General features: G+C 48.0%; 4 non-coding genes across 4 annotated transcripts; 2 read left to right on the top strand and 2 right to left on the bottom strand.

Annotated features, from left to right (window-relative positions):
• Positions 1–1,202: 1,202 nt before the first annotated feature.
• Positions 1,203–1,366, bottom strand: LOC148824523 (U1 spliceosomal RNA). The gene has a single exon (XR_016093449.1). It is a non-coding gene; the product is annotated as a U1 spliceosomal RNA (small nuclear RNA).
• A 1,844-nt stretch (positions 1,367–3,210) lies between these two features.
• Positions 3,211–3,329, top strand: LOC148824522 (5S ribosomal RNA). The gene has a single exon (XR_016093069.1). It is a non-coding gene; the product is annotated as a 5S ribosomal RNA (ribosomal RNA).
• Positions 3,330–3,953: 624 nt separating this feature from the next.
• Positions 3,954–4,117, bottom strand: LOC148824521 (U1 spliceosomal RNA). Its single transcript, XR_016093049.1, has one exon. It is a non-coding gene; the product is annotated as a U1 spliceosomal RNA (small nuclear RNA).
• A 6,421-nt stretch (positions 4,118–10,538) lies between these two features.
• Positions 10,539–10,657, top strand: LOC148824520 (5S ribosomal RNA). Its single transcript, XR_016093067.1, has one exon. It is a non-coding gene; the product is annotated as a 5S ribosomal RNA (ribosomal RNA).
• The last annotated feature ends 965 nt before the right edge of the window (positions 10,658–11,622 follow it).

Raw genomic sequence — 11,622 nt, 5'->3', positions numbered from 1 at the left:
CAAACAGCAATATCTCACACACTGGGACACACACACACAGACACAACATAAACTGGAATGTTACAGAACCTTAAACAGACAATACACACTAGCTGAATATTTGACCAAAATAAAAAATAACAAACAGAAACAGACCCTGACGAAGTACAGGCTCAGTGACCACAGCATGGCCATAGAAACTGGGCGACACAGGCAGACCTGGCTGCCCAAAGAGGACAGGCTGTGCTCCCACTGCCAGCGGGGAGAAACAGAGACAGAGGTGCACTTCCTACTGCACTGTGACAGATACTCTGGGATTAGAGAAACATTCTTCCCTAAATTCAGAAATCTAATCCCAGAGTTCCCACACCTGCCAGAATCACAACGGGTCCCAATCCTACTGGGAGAGGGAGGAGGGAACTCAGTTGAACTGGCAGCCCAGTATGTGATCTCCTGTCACACCCTGAGGAACAGTGAGTCTGTCTCCCAATAATGCTCCAGCCGCCTACAGAATATGTCAATATATTATAATATGTCTTTGTTGTAAATGTCTGTAATATGTCTGTAGACTTTATTTTACTTCTATTTTTGTTTTGTTTCATGTAAATATCATTACTTTCATTTGCTTTGGCAACACTGATTGCACCCATCGGTCATGCTAATAAAGCACCTTGAATTGAATTGAATTGAATTGAATTGAGAGGAGAGCGGAAAGTGCTTCCGGGTCTCGAGGAAGAAAGCAAGCACCGCGGGCAGGCCACGTGTACCTGCTCCCAACCAAGAGGCCAAGGAGGCAGAGAGAGAGGGAGAGAGAGAGAGAGAGCGGGAGCGGATAGCGCTTCCGAGTCTCAAGGTGGAAAGCAAGCACCGCGGGCAGGCCACGTGTACCTGCTCCCAGCCAAGAGGCCAAGGAGGCCAAGGAGGCAGAGAGAGAGAGGATAGCGCTTCCGAGTCTCGAGGAAGAAAGCAGGCACCGTGGGCAGGCCACGTATACCTACTCCCAGCCAAGAGGCCAAGGAGGCGGAGCAAAAGAAAGGGGGGGGGGGAGGGGAGAGGAGAGAGCAGAGAGAAAACGTTGCTGCCGGATCCCACCCAGCTCAGCTGCTGCTTGGCCTTAACCCCCTAGGCTCAACCTAGAGCGATACCAGCTCAAGCACTCTTCAGGATCTTCGATTGCCTTCTAGACCTTTGGAAAGACAAGAACTGCGGGCATGCCACTGCGAGGGGAGAACGCATGAACGCAGACCCCCACTACCAGAAATGATGCAGTCGAGATTCCCACATTTGGGGAATTCGCAGGGGTCAGCACAGCCGGAGTGCAATGGCCGAGCCTCGCCCTGGGTGAACCTCTTTCTTGATCAAGGTATCTCCCCTGCCAGGTAAGTATGAGCTGTACAAGTCCCTGCAAGCGGCCCGCACCCACAGCACAAATCGCGCAGCCTAGGCCAGCTCCTCGCCCCGCACGCCACCGCCTCCTGCTGGGCCCACTCTTTCGCACACTCACACGCCACCCTAACACTCAAAAGTGTGGGCAAAACGAGAAGACGAGCGCGCCGTTTCCTACACATCTGCAGTCGCCATTGCGCATTCGCAGCATGTCCCGGGATGCAATTCGGCCTCATTTGCATAACACCAGACCGGCAGATCGCTACGCAAGCTCGCGTCGTGCGCCTGCCACACACCGAACAAACACCAGAGCCTTTTCAGCAATTTCCAAAAAACGGGCCTGCTCGCCTGCCCACAAGGCTCCGTCTCTTACCCGCTCTCCAGAGCCTGCTGCCTTCTGTGCTGTTCTCTCGGCACCGCTGCAGCGCACACAACTCCTGCAGCGCGGGGAGAAAGTTTCCACGCTCCGCCGCAGGGAAGGCTCGCTCCATGCGCACACGTCCTTTCAATGCCAGTTCAACAAGTGCTCCGCATTAGCAGCGTCGGGGCTCCGGCGTGTCGCACCTCACCTCACCTCGCACAGCCCCCTCCTTGAATGTCTGGCGCTGGGCATGCCCCGCTCTCCTCCACCTTATCTTATCGCGTGTGACCACCGACAATGGCCACAACGCCTGGGAATGGCACCTGTAAAGTGTTAATTGGGGCACAGGAACAGCCCGTCTCGTCTCGGGGGCCGGCTTCAAAGACAATACAGCAAACACAGCGGGGCGGGGGAAGAAGACGACACGACACATGCAGGTACATTCAGCTCCGGCGGGAACGAGTCATTTGTCGGTCTTTTCAAGTGCTGGGAGCCGAGTAATCCTTCGCTTGTATCATTTCTCCCCGGTGACTAGATCTCACCCTGCGACTCTCGACTGGGCTCACCCACGGCAGCCCAGCAGGTGTGAGCCTAGCCGGCACCCGGATGGGAGATTCCCCCCGGAAAAGCTCAGGTTGCTGCTGCTCCTGCAAGAGGTGTGACTGGGACCAGTAGGGAGCGCTCACCCTGCGCTCTGTGTGGCTTTCTTATGCCCCAGCATCCTGAGGGCGACACTCTGCTGCACAAACAGGCGCCGTCCTTCGGGGGAGGCGTAAAACCGAGGTCCCGACCCTCCTTGGCCATTAAGAAATCCCAAGGCGTCTCTCAAAAAGAGACGCCGGGGGTGTCACTCTGGTGTTAGTGTTCCCCTTTACCAATCAGTCGGGGTCTCCTCCTAATCCCCGTCTCATATGTAACAATCAATGACGAGGTCCCCCTGTCCCGCGATATTGTACTTGTCTCCTGGCCGCTGGCTGGAGCCGTGAGATTTAGTACTTGCGCAAGAGACCGGGGGCAGAGCGCGAACGCGGTCCCCCGCCCCCCACAAAGTGTGCGCTCCAGGTTCCCTCTCGGGGCTCTGCAACACAGCGGAAAGGCAGCGAGAAGGAGCCTCCTGCTCTGACGCCGCAAGGCCACAAGAGGGCGGAGGCGCCGCGCGCCCGGCCGACGTGTTGGACTGGTGCGCTTTAGGTGCTGAAATAAACACGCGACAGCCCAGAAATGTTTTCAGAGTGCTGTGCACTGGAGGTTTTTGTCTTGTGAAGACTTGCCTTGTGCTCCTCCGTGCAGTTTGTTTGTCCTCCTCCAGTGCGGGACAAGCCAACACAAGGGAGCACATTCGCCAACATAAAGGCACGCAACGCGATTTGGAAAGAGGCTCCTTTCCAAAGAGTTGCACACGAACGATTCTTCAGTCCCGCTGGGGGGGCACGGAGCCCCAGCCACACACAGCTTCAAGTAGCGAGTCAGGCGGTGCTGATTTCGCTTGTGGCCCCACCACCCTGAACGTGCCCGATCTCATCTGATCTCAGAAGCTAAGCAGGGTTGGGCCTGGTTAGTACTTGGATGGGAGACCACCTGGGAATACCAGGTGCTGCAAGCTCTTGCTTTTTCGGCCAGCAGGAGTTGCCGTTGGTGCCGTAGGCTTTGGGGGGAAAACCTGGAGGATGGAAAGGTGATCTATAGCCTCATCTCTACAGATGTTTTGTTGCTATGGCATGTGTGTGACCCATATAAAAAAAAAACCCGCTTGTAAAACGAATATCGAAGCTGCCTCTAAATCTGCAAATGAAGATGAGTCGATAAACCACTTGTTTTTCATATAACTATATATATATTCATTTATTACTGATTTCATTCACTGAGCACGGATACAATAGAGGTACAGCCATTCACTGTTTGACATGTCTGCGCTGGTACAGAACCTAGCAATCAGAAAACGGGTGAAACTGTCTTTAGAATTAGCATACAGTACCGAGGCCCCCATGACCAAATAAAGGCTAACCTTGATAATCAGCCTAAATGATGCAGACTACAGCAAAACGACTGACTTTGAAAAGGGAATGAATGTCCGGAAGGAGTAGTGTAACCAGCTTGAAATGCTTCTCCGGACCTCTAACTAAAAGAAACCGGGAACCGGCAGTGGCATCGACTCCTTTCGAACTGGGATCCTATCGCAGCTCGTGGTGGCGTAACTCTTCCGTATCTGATATTGGACCAAGCACATCAGGGGAGAGCGCGAACGCAGTCCCCCACTACCAGAAATGATGCAGTCGAGATTCCCACATTTGGGGAATTCGCAGGGGTCAGCACAGCCGGAGTGCAATGGCCGAGCCTCGCCCTGGGTGAACCTCTTTCTTGATCAAGGTATCTCCCCTGCCAGGTAAGTACAGATGCAGCCATTCAAAGTGCGCGTTACAGACACGTACCGCAGGTGACGTCGCTCAGTATGACGCAAGATGACGCGGGGCACCGCAGTACGTGATTGGTTGACCGACAGGGGCACTCGTGGTCCGTTGGTCTGTCGTGGAAAGACAGTAAACGTCTTTGCTGTGCCCGTTGTAGGTATTGAATTTTACCACTGAAGGGAAATCTTAGTAGCTGAGCATAAAAAGAATAGGAGCATACTGCAACGCGTGTGAAGGCCATAAACGATATTAATTTTGGAACATAAACATACAGTGTATAGCTGGTCTTGGTACTTTAAAGAAAAAAATACACACCAGTATTCCATTTCTCCCTAAACATTTTAAGCTTCGAAGTCTTTAACTAACGCGATACCGGAGTCAACAAGCATACTTTTAGAATTTGATTAAAAGGGAATATAATATGGAATCGCGTATCTAAAGAATTTAATAACGGTATTCGCGTGCTGCGACAGGGCTGTGTAGGGCTGTTTCGCCTGCCTGTTCATGTGAGCTGTCTTGTAGACGTGACTACCAGCTGACAGGTTGTGTTTTCGAATCCAGCTGGTGCTGCACTTTTCTTTTAACAAACATTTCTTCGAAAAAATAGAATAGCGATATTATGGACAATCAATTGACTTTTATATTTCAAAATATCGCAACATGATCGATATTTGCGATATTTTGAACATATCTTCCCTTCTGACAGCGGTGCCTGCTTCTATTGTGTGTGTGTGTGCAACAGAGTAAATTTTTAATAGCGTTTTAAGCGAATAGGTAATTAGATTGCTCGTAAACCTAATCGCTTTTTCTACATAAACACAGCATGATTACTCTCTGAAAATGCTTTTCCTTTATTTTTAAAGTAGGCTCAGATTTCAACTATAGATCGTATTATTATAAACTTTCTTGGAAAAATGTATTTTATGTAAACCATGTTTGCTATTAATTCATTTAGGGCTAAAATACGTTCATTGTCTTCCAATCGAGTCGAGTTGACATTGGAAGCCTGCCACACCCGGACTGTTAAACCAACGCATTAGCACGTCAAAGCCCATTGAGGGTATTGAGCCAGTATTGGCTTTAGTATTCCCCCCCTCTCCCCTCAATTCAATTCAATTCAAGGTGTTTTATTTGCATGACAGATGGGTACAAGCAGTGTTGGGTATGTATATTGTAACGCTTACGGCAGACAGGCACTGTGTAACAGCCGGCGCACCAGAGCAGCGCACCGAGGGAGCGTCTGCATTTATAACTTGGTTTTTAAAATTAGTCAAGCAATATGAAGCATCTTCTTTTACTTTTGAGTCCCTTAAATACATTGAACACAGCTTTCTCACCACTTAAGATTGCTCTTGATACCATCCTTACACAAAGCAGAAGGGAGATTTTAGTGCCTGAGCATAAAAAGAATAGGAGCATACTGCAACGCGTGTGAAGTCCATAAACGATATTAATTTTGGAACTTAAACATTCAGTATATGGCTGGTCTCGGTACTTTAACGAAAACATACACACCAGTATTCCATTTCTCCCTAAACATTTTAAGCATCGAAGTCTTTAACTAACGCGATACCGGAGTCAACAAGCATACTTTTAGAATTTGATTAAAAGGGAATATAATATGGAATCGCGTATCTCAAGAAATTAATATGCAATAACTGAGTCAAGGGACTCAGAGGATCCAAGGCTAGACTGAGTATAATAGGCTTCGGGTTTCTATTGTGACATCTACTGTAAATTACAGAAATGTTAAAAGTAAACAAAATAAAGTAACTAAAATGTGGTCTGAAGTCACCCCTTTAGACACCCCTTTTACTTCACTGGTGTCAGATATGAAAGGCAATAGTCTCCCGTTCTGTCTGCTGTGTGTTGCAGCAGAGGGACTCCCTGCAGCCGAAAGGGGCAGAGTAACTTGCATGCCCTCTAGTACAGTTTACACATGCACGACTTTAAAAGCTAGCAAGACAGGTTTCGATTCACATTAGCTGGCGAGCCTTGTTAAAAAAACGAATGATAATGTAACATGCCACTGTTCATGAACAAAGTTATACTGAGATTTCCTAAGATACGCGATTAAAAAATAAATAAATAAAAATTTGAATCTCCTGCGGAACACATTCCATAAGAATCATTGGTTTTACAGTATATATCGCCTTTAAAGGTGGCTTCTCAAAACGCTTTACGGGATAAAAACAACCAGAACAGCAGCAACAACAATATTGTATTTCGTTGCACTTTGAAAACCAAGTAATAACTTAACTATACAGTACGTGCAAACGTTTCGTATGTTGCTGTCGTGAATGCCTGCGTACCCATAAGTATCTTATTTGCCTTGAGTCTGTCTACAGTATCTCTGTCCCACTACCCCCATCTCTCCCTCAATTCAATTCAAGGTGTTTTATTTGCATGACAGATGGGTACAATTCTTGTTGGGAATGTATACTTTGATATTTACACCCGGTGCGGCACCGAGGGAGCGTCTGCATTTATAACTTGGTTTTTAAAATTAGTCAAGCAATATGAAGCATCTTCTTTTACTTTTGAGTCCCTTAAATACATTGAACACAGCTTTCTCACCATCCTTACACAAAGCAGAAACTGTCCGATGACTCACAGTACAAGTGGAAAGATTACAGATTATAATCGTCTTTAATTTTGCCTGTGGAGTGTATCTTATTAAGCTCTAAATTGCATTTTGAGCGCGGTTTTTTACTTTTTTTTTAAATGCATTTTGGGCGCGGACAGCACATACAAGGGTTAATGAACTGCGCCAAGAAATTTAAAATAGTATTCTTTAGGTGTGAGGGTAGGAGTGGACCGCAGCAGGCATAATCAGCAAACCAGGAAAACAAAGAACAGGACAGGTGAGATGTGTATCCAGAAAGCGAGTGATCAGAAAAAGGAAATGGAAAACGCAGAAAAAGAAAACGCTTTACAGGATAAAAACAATAACAACAGTAGTGGCTGGGCAAACGATTTTTTTTATCGAAATACAAATTGAGATACTGTACTGTATATTGATGTGCATGAACAAAGGTATACTGCAATTTTCCTTAGATACGCGATTAATGCTTCGTAGGAGGAGGCGGTCTTTTCCTCTTGTCTAACAGTCTGTCCACAAACAAAACATTCCTGTTAGACAAAAGGAATTGAAAAAAAACAATTTTGTCAATGAAAACCGGTGTGTGTGTCTCTCCCTGCTGGATGTTCCTCTCACAAACTGCTGAATGAATAAAATAATTTTATTGAAAATGCGTTTGCGATTGTCTGGTATTTAATTTGGTCCCTTTTAACTGTTTTTCGATCTACTGTATTGCTTTGAGATGCCACTTTTAAAGGCGATATGTAAAATAAAGTTTTTTTTATTATTGTTATAGAGAAACATGATCAGATTTTCCCTGGTTCAGAAAAAAGATCTAAAGTGCTACACATAACTTTCTTAATTCGATGTATTTAAAGCAGTGAACTACTGTAGGTGTCACATAACATTCAGAAATACAATCACGTATTTGACAAATAAAAACGATTATAATCTAATCCTTCCACGTTTGATCCCAAAATCCCAAGAAATATAAATCTTGACGGGTAGAAAGCTATGCTGAAAGTTTATTAAGATGCTTAGAAGACAAAGATACTGTATCAATTTATGTTGCATTAGCCTGATTATGATTACAAAACACATATAATTAAACACGCGTTTGCGATTTAAATCAGAACACGATTTAAATCAATATCGATTCCATATTATATTAGCAGAAAAGCTTAAAACTACCACTTTTTCACACGCTATTTCACATGCTAGTTAAATACTTCGATGCTTAAAATCGTTAGGGAGAAATGGAATACCGGTGTGTATTTTTCCTTTAAAGTGCCGATTCCTGGAATCTGACTGGCTGACACCCCTCTGAAGTGGTTCCATAAAATCTGGTATACGGAAAAGAAAGCGTTGATAAATACAAGTGTCTTTTAATACACTCTTTGCTGTGCTCTTGAGGATCCTTGTGATGTTTTGAGCTCTAGTTGAATGATAAGTGTCGCATTTTAAATCATTTTCGTAGTTAGAAATTATGAAACGCCCTGTTAAAAGCTAGGAAGTTTTTATGCCCGTTGAAGTAAAACAAAATGCCTGACAAAGTATGGCTTGGACAGATTCCAAGTGTTTGTACAAATGTGCTAAAGAAATAATACTTTGACTATACAGCTTGTCTAAAGTCATCCATTATTAATACTATTAGTAATATCTTCAGTAAAGGCTTTGATGCATAAATATTTCTGATAAAGGTAGGTTGTGTACTTTTGTCCAACTGAGCAATCTTGCTTTCATAAAATATACCAACATTTTAATGACTGATGATTAACATGCTGTAATACACAGTTCAAAATTAAAGGCTCAAATGCTGTACATGAGAGGTTAAGCTCCCCCTGGCGGTTTTACAAGGCGACGCCGGATAGTTAACCACGTGACACCACGTTAACTGCGTCATACCGCGTGATACTGTGACACGCCCACCGGGATATGCCGCGAAATACCTCACGCATTTTGAATGGCTGCATCTGTATGAGCTGTACAAGTCCCTGCAAGCGGCCCGCACCCACAGCACAAATCGCGCAGCCTAGGCCAGCTCCTCGCCCCGCACGCCACCGCCTCCTGCTGGGCCCACTCTTTCGCACACTCACACGCCACCCTAACACTCAAAAGTGTGGGCAAAACGAGAAGACGAGCGCGCCGTTTCCTACACATCTGCAGTCGCCATTGCGCATTCGCAGCATGTCCCGGGACGCAATTCGGCCTCATTTGCATAACACCAGACCGGCAGATCGCTACGCAAGCTCGCGTCGTGCGCCTGCCACACACCGAACAAACACCAGAGCCTTTTCAGCAATTTCCAAAAAACGGGCCTGCTCGCCTGCCCACAAGGCTCCGTCTCTTACCCGCTCTCCAGAGCCTGCTGCCTTCTGTGCTGTTCTCTCGGCACCGCTGCAGCGCACACAACTCCTGCAGCGCGGGGAGAAAGTTTCCACGCTCCGCCGCAGGGAAGGCTCGCTCCGTGCGCACACGTCCTTTCAATGCCAGTTCAACAAGTGCTCCGCATTAGCAGCGTCGGGGCTCCGGCGTGTCGCACCTCACCTCACCTCGCACAGCCCCCTCCTTGAATGTCTGGCGCTGGGCATGCCCCGCTCTCCTCCACCTTATCTTATCGCGTGTGACCACCGACAATGGCCACAACGCCTGGGAATGGCACCTGTAAAGTGTTAATTGGGGCACAGGAACAGCCCGTCTCGTCTCGGGGGCCGGCTTCAAAGACAATACAGCAAACACAGCGGGGCGGGGGAAGAAGACGACACGACACATGCAGGTACATTCAGCTCCGGCGGGAACGAGTCATTTGTCGGTCTTTTCAAGTGCTGGGAGCCGAGTAATCCTTCGCTTGTATCATTTCTCCCCGGTGACTAGATCTCACCCTGCGACTCTCGACTGGGCTCACCCACGGCAGCCCAGCAGGTGTGAGCCTAGCCGGCACCCGGATGGGAGATTCCCCCCGGAAAAGCTCAGGTTGCTGCTGCTCCTGCAAGAGGTGTGACTGGGACCAGTAGGGAGCGCTCACCCTGCGCTCTGTGTGGCTTTCTTATGCCCCAGCATCCTGAGGGCGACACTCTGCTGCACAAACAGGCGCCGTCCTTCGGGGGAGGCGTAAAACCGAGGTCCCGACCCTCCTTGGCCATTAAGAAATCCCAAGGCGTCTCTCAAAAAGAGACGCCGGGGGTGTCACTCTGGTGTTAGTGTTCCCCTTTACCAATCAGTCGGGGTCTCCTCCTAATCCCCGTCTCATATGTAACAATCAATGACGAGGTCCCCCTGTCCCGCGATATTGTACTTGTCTCCTGGCCGCTGGCTGGCGCCGTGAGATTTAGTACTTGCGCAAGAGACCGGGGGCAGAGCGCGAACGCGGTCCCCCGCCCCCCACAAAGTGTGCGCTCCAGGTTCCCTCTCGGGGCTCTGCAACACAGCGGAAAGGCAGCGAGAAGGAGCCTCCTGCTCTGACGCCGCAAGGCCACAAGAGGGCGGAGGCGCCGCGCGCCCGGCCGACGTGTTGGACTGGTGCGCTTTAGGTGCTGAAATAAACACGCGACAGCCCAGAAATGTTTTCAGAGTGCTGTGCACTGGAGGTTTTTGTCTTGTGAAGACTTGCCTTGTGCTCCTCCGTGCAGTTTGTTTGTCCTCCTCCAGTGCGGGACAAGCCAACACAAGGGAGCACATTCGCCAACATAAAGGCACGCAACGCGATTTGGAAAGAGGCTCCTTTCCAAAGAGTTGCACACGAACGATTCTTCAGTCCCGCTGGGGGGGCACGGAGCCCCAGCCACACACAGCTTCAAGTAGCGAGTCAGGCGGTGCTGATTTCGCTTGTGGCCCCACCACCCTGAACGTGCCCGATCTCATCTGATCTCAGAAGCTAAGCAGGGTTGGGCCTGGTTAGTACTTGGATGGGAGACCACCTGGGAATACCAGGTGCTGCAAGCTCTTGCTTTTTCGGCCAGCAGGAGTTGCCGTTGGTGCCGTAGGCTTTGGGGGGAAAACCTGGAGGATGGAAAGGTGATCTATAGCCTCATCTCTACAGATGTTTTGTTGCTATGGCATGTGTGTGACCCATATAAAAAAAAAACCCGCTTGTAAAACGCATATCGAAGCTGCCTCTAAATCTGCAAATGAAGATGAGTCGATAAACCACTTGTTTTTCATATAACTATATATATATTCATTTATTACTGATTTCATTCACTGAGCACGGATACAATAGAGGTACAGCCATTCACTGTTTGACATGTCTGCGCTGGTACAGAACCTAGCAATCAGAAAACGGGTGAAACTGTCTTTAGAATTAGCATACAGTACCGAGGCCCCCATGACCAAATAAAGGCTAACCTTGATAATCAGCCTAAATGATGCAGACTACAGCAAAACGACTGACTTTGAAAAGGGAATGAATGTCCGGAAGGAGTAGTGTAACCAGCTTGAAATGCTTCTCCGGACCTCTAACTAAAAGAAACCGGGAACCGGCAGTGGCATCGGCTCCTTTCGAACTGGGATCCTATCGCAGCTCGTGGTGGCGTAACTCTTCCGTATCTGATATTGGACCAAGCACATCAGGGGAGAGTGTGAACGCAGTCCCCCACTACCAGAAATGATGCAGTCGAGATTCCCACATTTTTTTCTCTTATAAAATATACTTTAATCAGAAAAAAAACATCGCAAAAGTACACGTCTCACACATTAATTCTCCAAAAAACAACGGCGGAACGGCGGTGATTGTCCGTTATCAATCGTTGCAAGGGTGGGCGGATTTGCGCTATTATGAGAGTCCCTCCAAACCCTACCACTTGCTGTCAAACATTAATCCCTGTACAGGGTCCATAGTCCTTTCCAGCGCTCCTTTGCCGTGGGGAAACCCCATTTGGCAACGTCGCGCTTCATCCTCCTCCTGAGGT

The sequence above is a fragment of the Atractosteus spatula genome, chromosome 10 (genome assembly GCF_055471065.1).
Source record: "Atractosteus spatula isolate fAtrSpa1 chromosome 10, fAtrSpa1.hap1, whole genome shotgun sequence".
NCBI lineage: Eukaryota > Metazoa > Chordata > Actinopteri > Semionotiformes > Lepisosteidae > Atractosteus > Atractosteus spatula.
Note: the sequence above shows the minus strand (reverse complement) of the source record. Positions and strands in the feature narration are given on the sequence as shown.